We start from the raw sequence: 18599 nt of genomic DNA on the forward strand, positions 1-18599 counted from the left end.
CCTTCCCCCCCTTTGCTGTGCAGAACACCAACCTCTGTCTAGTTCTCAGTCATCTGCCTCAGTTTACTTCCACATGTGTTTGACAGGGAATGGATGGTAGCATTTGGCTGTGGGAGACTGGATGTGCCCACCCCCTGTGGTCAGTTGAGGTCATGGATGACCCTTGGCAGTTCCCCAAAGTGTCTCTTTCTGTCCTGGCCTTGGGATGTACAGTCTCTGGGGTTCACCGGGGTGGAGCTCCTCCCTCTCAGCACGGCAGCTCCTGCCACTGTGCTTAGCCTTCTAACAAAGACAAAAGCAATAAATCGAATCCAACAGCTGTCCCCAGAATGACTGGGCAGGAGGAGGCCCCGGCTCCCTTCATTAGCAAAACCAGTCCCGGTCATTATCTTTAATTCATAGACAGAGTCTTCACTGCACGTTCTCTGCTCCGTTCACTCTTTGTTGGCCTGGGATTTGATTCCGAAATCAGATCAACAATTTCAGAATTAAGATTTGTTGACAGAGTGGTTTTTAAAATGTTCCCATGTTCTTATTCTGGCACTGTGGGAAAAACACTTGGCCGGAAAGTCTAGAGATCTGAGTTTGAATTCTGATTTAGCCACTATCTAGGTGACCACAGGGAAGGTGTGGGAAGGGGTCTTCATTTGGGTTCCTCCAAAAGCTGACCCGGAGATAAAGACCCGGGTGCAGGGAGTTTATCTGAGGATGAAGCAGGGGTGGAGAAAACCAGAGTAGTGGGTGTGGTAACTATTGATCACTTGTCATCATTCCCACCAGGGAATGTCTGAAAAACCATGATGAACGCCCTCAGAATTCTCCTACTGTGGGCATGCCTGTGGCATGAACCCATTGCTTCTTAGGTCCTTCTTTTAAGGGGTTGCTCCAGGCATATTAATGTCTCCAAATGTCACTTGTGCCTGCTTGTGGTGGGGCAAGTTCTCCTGTGCTGGAGAAAGTCTCAGGTGAAGAGCAAGAATCATGTGTCTATCAGAGGTGGCGGCTTCATGCAGGAAGTGTCTCCCACAGCTGCAGGTGAACTCAGGAGGGGTAAGGGAAGAGGTGGGCCACCAGTCACACATGCCTCCTGTCATGTGAGATGGGAGGACACAGGAGTGGGTAGCAGCAAATTGCTCAGAACATCTATGAAATATATGTCTTATGTTCTCCATGTGCACTTAACCACCCTCGGCTAAGCCTCCCCCATTGTAAGGTGACCAGCAAGTTTGCTGCAACCCAGGTGGCTGGTGAAATCCAACATCCATTTTCTCCTTCTTCCTCAGTGAGAGGATTTCTGGTTGGGCACATGGTCACACAGAAAACAGACTATGTTTCCAGCGTCTCCTGAAGATGGGCATGGTCATGAGATTCAGACCGGACTAATGTGATGTAATTGAAATGGTGGTACAGCAATTTCTGGGAACCTTCCTTCCAAACAGCATGTGCTTCTCCCTCTTCTGCCCTTTGTCCTTTGTCCTTCTTCTGGTCGTTTCCTCCATCTTGTGCCTGGAATGGAATGTCAGGGTCTCTTGCTTGAACCACACTGAAGTGGCACTGCAGGGAGCTTGAAGGAGCCTGGGTGCTTGTAGACTTCATAGGAGAGCTCACCACATAAATCCCCAACTGAAGATCTCCAACCTTTTACCTGACAGAGCAATAAACTTTTATCTTGTCTAAGCCATGATGCTTCATGTCTCTTGTTATAAACGAACTTGATCTTAACGGATATAGTTGCTCATGGTTCTAATTCCACCCCCTTAATTCAATATTTATTTTCTTTAAAAATAACTAAGCTTGGACAGACCAATAGCAAGCAAGGAGATTGAATGAGTAAGCAAAAATCTCCTGACAAATAAAAGCACAGAGCTAGATGGTTTCATTGGTCCTATGATAATACCAATCCTCAGACCTTTCTTAAAAAATATAAAGAGGGAGGAACATTTCCAAAATAATTTTATGAGGCCAGTATTATCCAGATACCAAAGCCAGATAAGGACACTACAAGAAAAGAAAATTCTAAGCCAATATCCTTGATGAACACAGATAAAAGAATCCTCAACAAAATAATAGCAAACCAAATTTAAGAGCACAGTAAAGGGATCATACATTGGTATGCAGTGAGATTTATTCCTGGGATGTAAGAATGGGTCAACACCTACAAATTAATCAATGTGATACACTGCATTAATAGAATGAAGGCTAAAAATCATATGATCATCTCAATATATGCAGAAAAACCATTTGGCAAAATTTGAATCTTTTCATGATAAAAACTGTCAACAAATTAGGTGCAGAAGGAATAAACTTCAACAGGATGGCCATATATGACAAGTCCATAAATAACATCATATTCAACAATGAAAAGAGGAATAAGGAACTTCAGGAGCACAACATAAGTACTTACTTTTCTGCTTTCAATTTTTAAAAAAATATTTTTATTTATTTCTAGGAGAGAGAGAGAGAGAGAGAGAGAGAGAGAGAGACAGCGTGAGCAGGGGAGGGTCAGAGAGAGAGGGAGATACAGACTCCAAAACAGGCTCCAGGCTCTGAGCTGGCAGTCAGCACAGAGCCTGACGCAGGGCTCGAACCCACGAACTGCGAGATCATGACCTAAGCGAAAGTCGGACGCTTAACCGACTAAGCCACCCAGGCGCCCTTATGCTTTCAATTTTTAAAAAATGTTTTATTTATTTATTTTTTTGAGAGAGACAGACAGCATGAGCAGGGGAGGGTCAGAGAGACAGGGAGACACAGAATCAGAAGCAAGCTCCAGGCTCTGAGCTAGCTGTCAGCACAGAGCCCGACGGGGGGCTCGAACCCACGAACCATGAAGTAATGACCTGAGCTGAAGTTGGACACTTAACTGACTGAGCCACCCAGGTGACTCTTTCCATCTTTAATTAACATAGTACTACAAGTACTACCACAGAAATTAGGCAAGAAAAGTAAATAAAAGCATCCAAATTGGAAAGGAAGACAAAATTGTCTCTGTCTACAGATGACCCTATCATATATATAGATATAGATATGTAGATATAGATATACATAAGACATATATAACCATATATATATATATATATATATATATAAAACCCTAAAGACTCCACTAAACAGCTGTTAGAGCTAATAAATGAATTTAGTAAATTTTCAGGATAAAAAATTTAACATTCAAAAATCAGTTGTGTTTCTATGTACTAACAACAAACTATCTGAAAAAGAAATTAAGAAAGCAATCCCATTTATAATAGTATCACAAATAACAAAATACTTAGGAATATTTTTAACCAAAGAAGTGACAGACCTATACATTGATAGACATTGGTGAAAGAAAGAGAAGAAGACAATTTAAAAGATTTCATTTTTTTGGATTAGAAAAATTACTATTGTTAAAATGTCCATACTACCCAAAGTAATCTACAGATTCAATTAAATTTCTATCAAAATTCCAATGTCAGCTATCACAGAATTTTTTTTAATCCTAAAATTCTTTTTTTTTTTAAATTTTTAATGTTTTATTTATTTCTAGGAGAGAGAGAGAGACAGCGTGAGCAGGGGAGGGTCAGAGAGAGAGGGAGTCACAGACTGAAACAGCCTCCAGGCTCTGAGCTGGCAGTAAGCACAGAGCCCGACGCGGGGCTCGAACCTACCAACCGCGAGATCATGACCTAAGTGAAAGTCGGACGCTTAACCGACTAAGCCACCCAGGCGCCCCTAATCCTAAAATTCTTGTGGAACCACAAAAGCCCCAATTAGTATTCTTGAGCGAGAGGAACAAAGCTGGAGGCATCATACTTTCTGATTTCATCACATTACAAAGCTATCATGATCAAAACCATGTGGCACTGGCATAAAGAAAACATACATAGAACATACATAAGTTCTGCTTAGGAACTGAGCAGAGAGGCCAGAAATAAAGCTACACATATACAACGAGCTTATCTTCAACAGGGGTGCCAAGAATATACAATAAGCAAAGAATAATCTCTTTTTTTTAACATTCATTTATTTTTGAAAGAGAGAGAGACAGGTCATAAGCAGGAAAGGGGCAGAGAGAGAGGGAGACACAGAATTCGAAGGAGGCTCCAGGCTCTGAACTGTCAGCATAGAGCCCACGTGGGGCTTGAACCCATAAACTACGAGATCATGACCTGAGCCAAAGTCAAATGCTTAACCGACTGAGCCACCCAGGTGCCCCAAGAATAATCTCTTTAGTAAGTGGTGCTGGGAAAACTGGATATCCATGTGCTAAAGAACATAACGGGATGCCTATCTTACACCACTCACAAAAATAAACTCTACATGGATTAAAGACAAAAAAATTTCAGGGAAAAGGATCAGGAATCCTTGTTGGTCTCCCTTGCCCTGTTTGGAGGTTGCCATCTTCTTCCTATGTATGGCCAGACTTCCATGCAGCCCTTAACTGTCAGCTTGCTGGAATGCCTGGACATCTGGGGACTCCGGCTTCACCTGTTACCGATAGCCACTGGCCTCCAGACACTTTCGCTGTTAAGGAAGATCATTATCGTTGTGCCCCACATGCCGTTGAGACCATCTTGGCCTCAGAGCTCTGGGTAGGTGTAACCGAAGCTGCATCTTCCCACCGCCCACCTCAGGGCTCACATGATGCTGAGAGGCGTCCCCACAAGTGACAGCTGCCACTCCCAGTGTCTGCATCCTCCCACTCCCTAACTGAGGTCCTCGCTGGCAGCACAGGAGCTTGCTCGGCCTGGGCATGGCAGCCCACAGGTGTGGAGGTTTCACACCCAACGGGGCGCTCTCACCTGAACCGGGACCTGGAAATAAAGCTATCTTTCTATCCCTCCTGGGACAACCCTGATGTTGCTCTCCATAGTTCCGCAGAGACTTCCTGGCAGGATGGATCACTAGTTGACCATAGCGGAGACCCACTCATTAACACACTCGCATCTCTGGATCACCTCCCTGAGCAAACCACGTGCACCCAAATCCTTATTTCAGAAGCTGCTTTGGGGGGTGGTGGCATGGACACTACCACAGCCTGGAGAGATCCAAAGCCCTCTTCAGAATCACCACCAGTCCCTAGGAGCTCTCGGCTTCTGTCCCTGCTTGTCCTCACCCAGTTTGGTCACGGAACGAGCCCCTGACTGGTGCGTGGTATATGCATCTGCGTTGGATTCTTCTCAAGTTCTGCAGACTTCACGTGTCTTTGCCTTGTCTCTGGCCTCCCCTCTTTCATCCGATCACCTCTCCTCCCACAACCCCTCCCTCCTGCTCACCCAGGAGCTCTCGGCTCTCCTCCCTCTGCTCTGCAGGGTGGCATAGCCTGGACACTGTTGCCTCCACACCCAAGAAGCTGAACCAAGCCTATGAGGTTGTTGGCAGAACAAAGGGCCTCCAGCTGAGCAGGACCCACTTTCCTCAGAAGAAGGTGGATTTGGTCTGTACTCTGCATATTGACCCCAGAGCTTAGACATGTGATGTGGGTTGCCCAAGGTCCCAGAGGGCAGTAAGTGGCTGTAGAAGATGCTACTGGAGCCCCATCCATATCCCTTCAACACCCTTCCACACTAAAAACTGCTTATGGCAACCCCACGGATTTTCTAAATGCCCCATTTCCCAAGGCCAGAGAGTTAACAGCCTCAACTGATGATGGAAGGACTTTGCTGGACACATAACTCCAGCTCCCTCACCTCTCACTGGGAATGGCTCTGTGCCTCCCTTCCCACAGTGCTAACTGATGGATGATTCCTGCCATATCTTTTACTTTCCCTCATTTCTCCACCCCAAATGAGGTCTCTTGGACTTATCTCCCAAATCAACTACCTGCATCCAAATCCTCATTTCAGAGTCTGTGAGTGGGTGGTGGGAAGAGATCGCAAAAGAAGACAGTAGCAGAGCTGGAATGGGAACCCATGTCTGGCTGACCCCAAAGTGATGTTCTTTCCAATATTCCACACGTGGCCCTCGTCGGGTCTCCCAGCATTTCTGCCTGTTGCCTGGTTCCCAGCATCTCCTGATACTCGGGATGCTGTTCAGTTCCTGACTGACGGTCCTCTTCTTCCCAAGGTCCTATCTAGTTTCCAGTCACTCCCACCCTGACTTTCCGGCCTTGTCTGGGGACCACACGCTAAGCTGGCAGCTCTCACTCTGAGACCGTGGGAAACCCTCTTCACCCTGATACTGTGGGGGTGTAATTATTCGTGGCTGTGGTTTGCCTGTGGCCTGGAGTTTTCCAAGCTCTTTGCAATCATTTAGATGCAACCTGCCCAACATTTCTGTGATGTGGCCAGAGGAAATTGCCTCTTTGCTTTCTTGGCTCCCTCCTTAATGCCTTTGAAATGGGCCACCCTGGCCCAGTTTACAGTCTGTGAGGCTCATCTGTCTGCAGTTACATGACCCATCTCCCACCCCTCACAAGAAAAACTCATCAAAACTAGAGCCACCATTCTTGAGGAGGGGAGGGGAGTCGACTGTAATTTCAGCAGGCCCTGTAAGGGTCACTGGTATAGCCAACAGTTTATGGATCAGGGACACCTGGATATCATACACGGTGACTGGGGCCTGTCCCTGATTCACTGGCCAAATGGGGTCCCTCCCAGGGGCTCTGTCTGTCATAGGACCCATCCTACACACTACCAGCCCCTAATCATATAGAAGTCTGTTCCTGGGGCAGAGAATCTGGCTGGGGGTGAGGTGTAAGGTGTCAACGGTGATGATGGGGAGAACCAAAGACCCACAGACAGAGATGAGCTTGCTCTTCAAACCCATTCAAAGCTTTCACTGAGAAGTTCACTTTGCCCCTCCCATTTGTCAGCTGGTCCCACTGAGGAAGGTCCCTGTCAGAGGCAGTGAACATGTGGGTGAGCCTGGGGGCTCCCAGAGGACAGGACATTAACAGCGTCCTTCCCACAAGGAAGAAGCAAGGAGAAATCTGGAGGAAAGCCTGGGTGTGAGGCTGGGGACTACTTGTTATCTGAGGAATGGGATGCTTCCTAACTGGACACAAAACTTCACCAGGTGGTTTAGTTGGCAGGGTGGAGAGTGCACAGACAGGGAAATTTAGCTGGGATGTGATTGCTGGATATACAAATACTATAAAAATGCAACACAATCTAGCCAGAACACCTCTATGTTTGGCTATGAATGTCTGAAAACACTATACTAGAAGGAGGTTCTGGGTGCCCATAAATTCATACTTACTGAAAATTTAATGGATTCCTTGGTCTCTTTAAAGCTTTCTGAAACCTCAAATTCTATTTTCACTTTTAGGGTTATTTCTTTAATGACAGACATCCTGAATACAAGGTGATGCAATAGTCCCCTTGGCCTTTGGCTCTTCTCCTGACAAAACAGATCGTCTCTCATATTTTTTAAAAATTTTTAATGTTTATTTGTTCTTTTTTAAAAAAATTTTTAACATTTATTCATTTTTGAGAGAGATTGAGAGAGAGAAAATGAGTGGGGGAGAGTCAGAGAGAGAAGGAAACACAGAATCGGAAACAGGCTCCAGACTGTGAGCCAGCTGTCAGCACAGAGCCCGACGCGGGGCTCGAACCCATGAACCGTGAGATCATGACTTGAGCTGAAGTAGGACGTTTAACCGACTGAGCTACCTAGGTGCCCCTGTCTTTCATATTCTTGTTGGTTGGGTTACACTGGCATCAATAATGTAGACAGTTAAAAAAAACCCAAAAAAACACATCATTCAGCATTACTAGTAAGAATGTAAAATGGTGCAGCTCCTATGGAAAACATTATGGTGGTTCCTCAAAATATTAAAAATAGAATTACCATATGACCCAGCAATTCTACTCCCAGTTATATACCCCAAAGAACTGAAAGAGTCTTCAGGAGGTATTTGTGCACCAAAGTTCATTGGAGCATTATTCACAGTAGTTAAAAGATGGAAACAGCCCAAATGTCCATTGATGAATGAATGGATAAACAAAATGTGGTGTATACATACAGTGGAATATTATTCAGCCTTAAAAAGGAACTATGTTCTAAAACATGGTTGAATCAACTTGAATGTATTATGCTAAGTAAGATAAGCCAGACCCAAAGAACAAATATATGATTCCATTTATAGGAAGCACTTAGAATAGACAAATTCATAGAGACAGGAAGTAGAGTGGTGGTTCCCAGGGGGTTTGGCAGGGAGGGAATGGAGAGTTAGTATTGATGGGTACAGAGCTTCAGCTGGGGAAGGTGCAAAGTTCTGGAGAGGAATAGTGATGATGGCTGCTTAATGCTACTGACTTATACACTTGAAAATGGTTAAAACAGTAATTTTTATGTTATGCATGTTTTACCATAACAAAAATGTTTTTTAAAAAACCCATTCATGGGGCGCCTGGGTGGCTCAGTCGGTTAAGCGTCCGACTTCGGCTCAGGTCATGATCACAAAGTTAGTGGGTTCGAGCCCCGCGTCGGGCTCTGTGCTGACAGCTAGCTCAGAGCCTGGAGACTGCTTCTGATTCTGTGTCTCCCTCTCTCTCTGACCCTCCCCTGTTCATGCTGTTTCTCTCTCTCTCTCTCTCTCTCTCTCAGAAATAAATAAAAAATATTAAAAAAAAACCCATTCATGGGGCACCTCGGTGGCTAGGTTGGTTAGCATCTGACTCTTGATTTCAGCTCAGGTCATGATCTCATGGTTAGTGAGATCGAGCCCCACATCTGGCTCTATGCTGACAGCATGGAGCCTGCTTGGGATTTGCTCTCTCCCTCTCTCTCTGCCTCTTGCCTGCTCTTTCTCTTTCTCTCTCTCTCTCTCTCAAAATGAATAAATAAACTTAAAAAAACTTTTAAGCCATTCAGTGAGCATGTTTGTGATGTATACATTCATTATCTGTACAAAAATCCTTTCACGTAATCCTTCTAGATTCTCTACATAAAATACGACACAGCACTAATACTAAATACTAAAACCCTCTGTTTTGTGTCCAAGGAAGGGCCTCTTTGCCAAGCGGGTACATTTCACCACATGGTTTCAGGATCTGGACTTACCAATAGCTTTTCTTGGGTGGTGTTACCGGGTGGGAGTGTGAGTGCTGTGGGTCCCTGATGCCTATTCCTTTATTCTGTCAATAATCTACTTTCCTGGAAGAAAAAAGGGTTAAAATATGCTGACAAAGACTGCAAAGATTCCCCAAACATCTCGGGTAGCAAATGGCTCATAAAGAAGCTGGGAAAAGCAAAACGTGCTTCGATGAGTAAGGTGTACACGAATCAGAAGCATGGGAAAGAAATACATCTGAAATCTGGGTAGCCTTAAAAATTAAGGGAAAATGGTGCTTAGCAAAGTTATTTGTGGTTTTTCAAACTCAGTTGAAGAACAATAGAAAAATCGTTCCAGATGTTCAGCGAAACTTGGAGCAGAGCCAGGCCCACCCTACCCAGCGCTGTCTGAGGAGGGAGAGAGGAAGGGAAAGAAGTAAATAAAGGGAGGTGGAGGGTTGCTTCTGGTGTGTATATTTAACTGTGAAACTAAACACAAATGATGGAGGATGACAAGTTCTTGGAGCCTGCTAAGCAAGGAATAACAGGGCAACCCGAGTCTCTGAATTTAAAAATACAGAATAGATGTTTAAATTAGCTCCAATGCTTAACACTTGGGTACCTTCCCCCTGCAGGAATTCAGGGTCAGAGAGACTCCTGTAAGGTTTATTGGCTTCTTCCTCTCTAATTGCACTCGGGTTGCTTTATGCAATTCTTTATACTTTGGCATTGTTTTCTGAATTGAAAAGTTTGTCATGTTAATTTATTTATAGTCTAACAGAGCCTGAAAATGCATAGATTTTTACTGATGAGCCACAGTAATTAATTTGCCGTTGAGTGCTGGGGTTCTCACGAGAATGTCATGGGTGACTTTCTGGTACTTGTTAGTCGTTGCCGTAAGATTGGGTTGAATCAGCCCCCTACGGTCCTACAGAACATGTCTGAGTCTAGAAGAAAATGGTTGCTCTCCAAAGCTGCCCAGAAAAGTTTAAATAAGCTGAAAAAAAGACATGCTACTACTCAAGGAGCACCCCAAACTCCACCAGCTCTCCAGCACCAAGGTTGCCCATATGTGCCGAAGCAACCAGACAGTTCATTAGGCACTCGCCAGATACCAGCCAGGGTGAAGTGCTAGCGAAAGAGGACTTCAGACTTTAAAGAACTCCCAGTCTAGTGGGGCTGACCGACTATGAACAATCAACCCTCATGTAATTTCTTAAATGTTATCACAGAAGCTGTGCACAGTGCCTTAGGAACTCAGATGATCTAGGGAACAGCTTTGTTTGTGTGCATGTGCATATGTGTGCGTGTGTGGTGTGTGTGTGTGTGTGTGTGTGTGTGTGTATGTGAGATCAGAGGAGACCCCAGAGAGACATTTGTCTTCTGTGTTAAAGAACGAGTAGACTTTCTGAAGGCAAGAGTAGGGGCAATTGCAGAGGGATTGCATGCATAGAGGGAACCACACGAACAGACTTGATCAGGAGTCAAGGCAAAATACAGTTTTTGTGACGGAAACAGGATTGATTAAAAAACAAAAAATAGCTTGTCCTACTCCTTTCCCCCTTTCACTTCCCCCTTTTCTTTCCTTCTCTTCCTGTTTTTCTCTTTCATTTTCAAAAACGCAATTCACCCGGAAGCCATTAGATGGGACAAAGCAAATAGACACCGTTGCCCAGGGAAGCCCAGGGGAGCAGAGCCCAGGCCAGCGGCAGGGCGTCTACCTGGGGGCCGTCAGGAGGTCTGCTGAGGGGTGATGGGGCGATGGCATACGCACGGGGGGCAGCCGGGCACGGGAGTCAGAGCTGGCAGAGAGGAAGGGAGGCATTCTGGAGGGGCACCTGACGTGAGGCGAGCAGGGTGTCTAGACAGCGGCAGAGCAAGCAATCTGACAGACCACACACTCAAGACTGTGCTCCTTGATCAAGTCCATTTATTCATTCAACTAGAGTGCATGGAGCACACACCAGGTTCCTCCTCCTGGAGTCGGGGAGGCACAGTTGAGCAAGGTGGGCACAATTTCCATTCTTACAAAGCTTAGCGTCTTTGGGGGATAAACACTGCCCAAAACTGAGGGAGGAAGAAACTAATATTTCTTGCAAAAATGTAGGCCTCATAACATACACTGGTTGCAAATAAAACCAATGGAAAGTGTACTCACATGCTTACTGACAGGGAGTGGAGTAGGGTGACCCATCACCATCATCCCAAAAGGATCATGAAGAGATCACGTTTAGCAAGAAACATTTGTCTAGATTTGCCAACACTTAACCAATTCTTTGCTCCTTAATGGTTCTTCATTCCACTATTCCAGGTTCACTTTTGTTTTCCTGCTGAAGCACACACTTTAGTGTTTCTGCACATACTTATGGCCTTGCTGGCGTTTCTGAGTCATAGTTTAGCTGGCATAGAGGTGTGGTTGGAGAATTCTTTTTCTTCAGTGTTTTGAACATACCCCTTTGTTTTCGGGCGATCATAATTCTTATAAGATGCCTACTTCCAAAGGAATAGCCAAGGATTCCTGGGTGGCTCAGTTGGTTAAGTGTCTGACTTCAGCTCAGGCTCGGGTCATGATCTCGCAGTTCGTGAGTTTGAGCCCCATGTCGGGCTCTGTGCTGACAGCTCAGAGCCTGGAGCCTGCTTCAGATTCTGTGTCTCCTTCTGTCTCTGCACCTCCCCCGCTCGCACTTTCTCTCTCTCCAAAATAAACATTAAAAAAAGATTCAAAGGAACATCTAAGCACATTGACAATAGTCTTTCTTTTATCTCTAGCCCCTTTTAGGATAATCTATTTGTATTTGACTCACTGCTTTTTTATTACGTTATAACACGATGTGACTTCATTTTTATTTAATCTGAGATACGAAGTTCAATCTAAGAACTTTAATTCTTTATGTCTTTGAACATGATTCTTCTCCATTCACTCTATATTCTTCTTGAGACTATGCTGTTCCTACTCATTCTTTTATTCATGTCTCTCAATTTTTATTTCATATTATCCATCTCTTTTTCCCTCTGCAATTTTCTAGGTGGTGATCTCAGCTCTGTCTTTTTTCTATTTAATTATCTTTCCCCCATATCAACTTGTCCATTGACTTTTTTGAAAATGGCTTTATTGAGGTATAATTCACATAGCATAAAATTCGCCATTTTAAAGTGTAAAATTTGGTGGGTTTTAGCTATTCACAACCTTGCACAATTATCATCACAATCTAATTACAGACATTTTTATCATCTCAAAAAAGAAACCCTGTATCCATCAGTAGTGACTGATTTTTACTCCTGCCTCCTATCCTCTGGAAACCACTAATTTACTTTCTACCTCCATACATTTGCCTACTTTTGATATTTCATATACATGGGATTATGTAACATGTGGCTTTTTGGTCTGGTTCCTTTCACTTAGCATTATGTTTTCAAGGCTCGTTCATGTTGTAGTATGTGTTAATACTTCATCTTTGTGTTTTGGGGGGACTTAATGATAATCCATTGTACAGATTAACCACATTTCATTTACCAGGTTATTAGCTGATAGACATTTGGGCTCCACATTTTGGCTGTTATAAATAATGATGCTATGATTATTTGTGTACAACTTTTTGTGTAAATATGTTGTCAATTCTCTTTGGTATATACCCAAGAGTGAAATTGCTGGGTCATCTGGTAACTCTATATTAAACTTGGTGAGGAACTACTGAACAGTTTTCCACAGAAACTGTGCCATTTTACAATCCCACTAGCAGTTTATAAGGATTCCAATTTCTCCATATCATTGCCAACACTTGATATTGTGCATCTTAGCTCTCCTTGCCTTGCAGGTGAGAAGTGGTATGTCACTATGGTTTTAATATGCATTTCCCTAGAAACCAAGGATGTTGAGTATCTTAATGTGTTTTTTATTGACTATTTGCATATCTTCTTTGTAGAAATGTCTACTCAAATCCTTTGTGGCTTATTTGTCTTTTGACTGTTGAGGTGTAAGTATTCTTTATATATTCTGGATGTATATATAACGTGCAATATATGGTTGTCTTCAATTTCTTGATAGTGTTCTTCAAAGCACAAAAGTTTTAAATTTTGATGTAGTCAAATTAATTTATTTTTTCGTTGATAGCTTGTGCCTTAAGTGTTCTAAGAAATCAATGCCTAATCTAAGGTGATGAAGATTTACACCTGTGTTTTCTTCTTGGAGTTTATTCTTTTAGCTCTTAGATTCATTTTGGGTTAATGTTTGTATCCAGTATGAGGGAGGATTCCCAATTCATTCTTTTGCACATAGACATCAAGTTGTTAAAAACTTCTTTCCCCAGCTGAATTGTCTTACTGCCTTTGTCAAAAATCAGTTGACTAAAAAATGTAAGGTTTATTTCTAGACTCATAGCTCTCCATTGAGCTGTGTTTGTCCTTCTGCCAATATCACACTGTCTTGATTCCTGTAGATTTGTCATAAATTTTGAAATCAGAAATTATTTCAACTAGTGACATTAGAACACTGGTGGGGTTTTCTTGACTCCAAAGAAAAGCACAAAGAACAGAGCTCCCTCCTGGAAGAGTCTTCCTATAAAGGCTTCCTTCCTGGAATGTAATAAAAACAATGGGCACTAAGTTGGCTGTCCATTTACATTGTCTCGTTTATTGTTATTTTTATTATTTCTGTTTTACAGATGAGGAAATAAAATATGCTAGATGTATTCAACTGCCCCTCCAGACTCACACCCTGTGCTCCAAGGACTTGCCTCCATGGGGTCTTCAGCCGCTGGCTTCCAACTGAGTTTGGCAGGGAAGTTCCTGAAGAAGGTGAGAGGGGGGTGGGGCATGAGGCCAGGGTTCTCTCTCAGTGAGCATGCTTCTGTCTAGCCTGTACCCTTCTCAAAGGTCACAGGTCTTCTCAAAGCAGGCTGCTCCCTACAACTCCCTTCTTCTGGGTTCTGAAAATTGCACTGACCTAAAACCCTTCTATGAGATAGAGGTAATGACAGCTTCTGGGAATTGTGGCTTTTCCCCAAGTGGGCTGATGAATCTTAGAGCTTTAGCTGAGTGAACCCCTTCTCAATGTTAACCATTCAGCAGGCTCAGGAAGATGCAGTCTGAGGATGGCCTAAGGGAAGATCCACCTGATGGGCCAATTTCCAGAAGCACTTACTCTGAGGTTTTTTGCCAAGACATGTAATATTAATGGTAGTAGTAGGTGGAGCAACTCCTGGGAAGGAAGCTTGGGAAAACATAATGGAACTTTCAGATGCAAAGTGCAAGGCCATGGAACTCTAGCTAAAGACTCTGTGTTGAAAGGCATTGGACTCTGCCAAGTCTGGAAAACCACTTAGTCTCTCACAGCAAACTGAGAATGAGGGAAAGTCATAAGTCAAATGTTAAGCTAACTTCTAGCAGATGAGCCATTAGCAACACTTCTGAGGCCTGCAGCATTTGAGAACCTTGTGAAGGATTTTGAAATGATCTGGGCAGGATTCAAGTGCCTGCTTGGAGAATGCTTTGTGGAGAAAGGAAGGCAGCACCTATGTAGAACCTGGAAATTACATCACCTTCCTACTACAGTGTTCTAGTGTGCCCACTGCACAACAGCATATTACTCCACCTTAGAGCCTTTAAAAATGTAACCTTTGTTTAGGAAAAGGTTCTCAGACCCATTGAAAACTTGCAAATATTTCAGTGGACTCCAACATATCTTTGGCCTGGAGCTCACATTGTGTTCACCTGTGTGCGCATTTTGCCACTTTGCCTTCTCACTTTTTTTCTCTCTTTCCATTTATAAGGTTGAACCATATGGAATATATACATTATTCATTACTTTCTTATTTTTGCTAAACATTTGAGAGTAAATTGCAGAGACGAAGACTCTAGACCCCTAAATGCTATACATGTACCTTCTAAGAAAAAGGACGTTCTTTTACATACCTGCAGTTCAGGAAAACAATTTGAGGAATTAGCATTGCTACAACTGCTAATGGACCCAGTACCATTTTTATAGCAACATTCCCCGCCCCCCACCAACAATGCAGGACCCAATCCAGCATCACATCTGGCACTTAGATGGCAAGTTTGGAACAATTTGGTTGGTACTTGAATTATGTGGGATTTCGTGTGGATTCAGGCTTCTGCTCATTGGCTCTGATTGGCAGAGGAGCAGTTATTTTCCACCAGAGAAAAAAGTTTCCAATGTGCCTGAGATGAGAAAGCCCTCTCTTCTTGGACTCAGGGAAATTTAAGGGCTTTAGATGATTTTCCAGAGATTGAATTCAATTTGATTGATTCTCCAGATTGAATCAACTTATCATCTACTTATAGGCATGACTTCCTGATTCTCTATGTTACAGAGTCAAAGAAGAGGCAACAGCAGATTCTGGTGATTGGATAACCCAACACCAATCCCAATACTTTTTTTTTTTTTCAATACTGATCTCCACTATAGAAGTGGCAGAATATGAATATTTTTTAGCTACAGTGGGCCACATGACATAGTTCTGGTCAACATGATGTAAGCAGGAGCCTCTTGGAGGCTATTGGAAAGGATTGTGAGTTTTTCTGAAAGAATAGATGCTGCTTGCACTGCCCCTTCCTTCTTCTACCATGACTTGTGTGCAGATCGGATGCCTGGAGCTGTGGCAAACACCTTGTGCCCATGAGGGGAACCCTTTTCAACCTGAGAGGAAAAGGCCATCATGCTAAGGATGGCACAGCAGAAAGACAGAACTTAGATCCACAACTGGTTGAGCTGAACGGATTATTAGAACCACATATCTCTGATCTTCTTGTTATACAAATAAAAATTAATTGTATCTAACAAGTCCCCTGTAAATTGGGGTTTCAATTATGTATTCTGAAAATGTTCCTAATTGATAGTAGAATAACTCTGAGAGACATTTTCAAGGGAATTAAACTCTGAAATAACTGAAGTTTGTTAGTTCTATTTATATCTGGAAGTGAAGGAAAGATAACTGGTTTAATTCAAGAGATATGAAATTTGTTGTCATTTTTGTAAGTAGTTGCCAGCACATGCTATCTCATTTAATCCTCAGTCCAACCTTGGGAGCTCAGGAAGGAAATAGAGACTGCCTGAAGAGAAGGTCTTTAGACTAAGACAGTCACAATGCACTCACTCTAGTGCATTCATTGCCCAGGGAAGGCTCCCATGGAAACAGAGAAGGGGCCAGAAGTATGAGCATAAAAGAGAAGTCAGGGAAGTGAGAGGATTGGCAGGAAAACCCATCATCATGGAGCCTCCAAGAGAACCATGAGGTGGCCATGAGGACATTAGTGACCTCAGAGAGAAGTTGCAGATGGGCTACAGGAGTGTCCAGATGTCCAGAGTTGGGTGCTCTGGGCGCATGTGCTGAGTGAGGGCTTTGGTTCCCCACCCTGGGGCTCCTCCCTTCCTCACTTTAATAAAAAGTTGGATTTAATGCTCTTCAGCCACAGTTTCATTTTCACATTCTATGAGTCCACGCTCTTCCTGGACACAGCAGAGGTCTCTGCTTCTAGATGCCTGGTGATGAGGAAGGACAGAGCATGGAAAGAGAAGGAGGAATGAAGAGAGGCACACAGCAAGGAAGGGGTATTGGAATGGAAGAAAGAGTATGGCATTTACTATTTTCTACAGCAAAAGGAGAGGTAATGGAAATGTGGCAGCAGAGCTCCTGATGAGGCAGCGGTGTGGCCACTGAGACATTACTTTCAGCTGGTCAGAAAAACCAGGAGGCTCATGTTTGTCCTTCTTGCTCAGCAGTAACTGCATGCTCTTTGGGGCGTCTCATGGTTGTATCCTCTTTGGCTTCCATATTCTTCTCTGGGTTTGCTCTTGTTTTTCAGTTAGAGTGTCAATTCTACACTCTTTAACTCCCTCTCAGCCTCTAGGATGGAGCCTTGCACACTGCAAACTGTCAGCATGTTTACTGATTTGAGAAAAATAGATTTTGGTTGAGGTCACTTCCTGCCGCTTAAACTGTTGTCACCGTGCCCTGGTTAAGGCATGTGACAGGTGCACAGGAAGCAAATGTCAATAGTTTTCATGCCCATGACGTCCCAAAATACACTTCCAGCCCACTTTGCCCCATGTCTTCCCCCAGATCCAGCTGTCCCTCTGTCCCCAGCGTTTCTACTCCTATGACTCAAATACCTCACACACAACAAGTCAAGGACCAAACTCGTGGTCTCCCTACTCTTCCCCACAAACCTTCTTCCTTTTCCCCAAATGACACCAATACTTTCTCTGGACATCTCCCTTGCCCTTACACCTTATATTCCATTCATTGCCAAAGCCCATTAACCCCACCTAAATATCACTTCCCTCCATCTCCATCCGAAGCCTTTGCCCACCTACTGGCTTTCCCACTTGGACCACTCTAACAATTACTTCCCATTGAGGCTTGCTCACCACCATTTTTTTTCCATATTCAGAAGCCCAAGGTAGTTTTCCAAACAAAGAATTAAAAATTGCATCATATGTCTCCTTTGCTTAAAAACATTCCATGGCCTATTATTACCTTCATAATAAAGACCAAAATTGTGGCTATGGCCTTAAGGATCTTTCTGGCCCTGGAACACTGCTTCAGCCTCAACTCACTCCTTTCTGAGCTGTACTTTCCAAGAAACAGACACTGTTCGCGTGAAGTTCCTCCAACACTCCCCAAGTAGCCTTTCCTCAGGGTCTTCACTCCTGTCTAGAACACTCTCCTTCACCTTCATTTCAGTTCTAAGTTACATTCTGAGGGATGCTTTCCCAGTCCTCACACAGCCCAGGAGGGCCCTCCTATTACACTCCCTCATAGAAGCAGAGTGCTTTTCCTTTGCAGCACTTATCACAGTTATAACTGAGTATTTGTGCACTTTTGATTATTGTCCATCTTGACTAAAAACCTCATGAGCACAGAGTAGTGCTCCCAACTGAATCCCAGTAGTACCTAAAACACTGTGTGGCAAATAGTAGGTTCTCAATAAACACCTTTTTGAAAAAATGAAACAATGGCTAGCTAGATGGACTAATGATCAACAGACAGAGCCTAGATTCTTTTTTTTCTGTTGAAGGAAAATGCTGCCCTATTTTACATTCCTACCAGCACCCATAATGTATGAGGGTTCCGACTCCTCTGCATACTTTCCAGCACTTGCTACTTTATCTCCAACCCAGAGGTATTTCACTGTGGCAGTCATTTGCATTTCTCTGATGGCTAATGATAAGCATCTTCTCATGTGCTATTGGCTTTTTGTATACCTTCTTTGTAGGAATGCCCATTCAAATCTTTTGCCCATTTTTAAATTGAGTTGTCATTTTATTGTTGATTTGTAACAGACTGGACCTTTATCAGATACATGGTTTGCAAATATTTTACAGAAGCTTTTATCTCTGTTCCCTGTTGAAACTCCCCTAAAATGACAGCAAAGAAATAAAATTAGATTTATTTCAGACAGAGAGAACGAGAAGCAAAAAGACACAGACAAGAGATTTCTAAAAACCTTTGGAAGCAAACAGGATTTTGAGCCATGGCCTCTGACTTTGCATATGGAGACAGTCATAGCCTAAGTGCTGAGAAGGAATGAGCCCACCCTGCAGAATTATGAAAAATCCCAGACCCTAAAACACCAAACTGCAGAAGTTGGAGGGCAAGCAGGGG

This window comes from Hyaena hyaena, unplaced genomic scaffold, assembly GCF_003009895.1.
Source record: "Hyaena hyaena isolate Hyena2069 unplaced genomic scaffold, ASM300989v1 scaffold_45, whole genome shotgun sequence".
Taxonomy (NCBI): domain Eukaryota; kingdom Metazoa; phylum Chordata; class Mammalia; order Carnivora; family Hyaenidae; genus Hyaena; species Hyaena hyaena.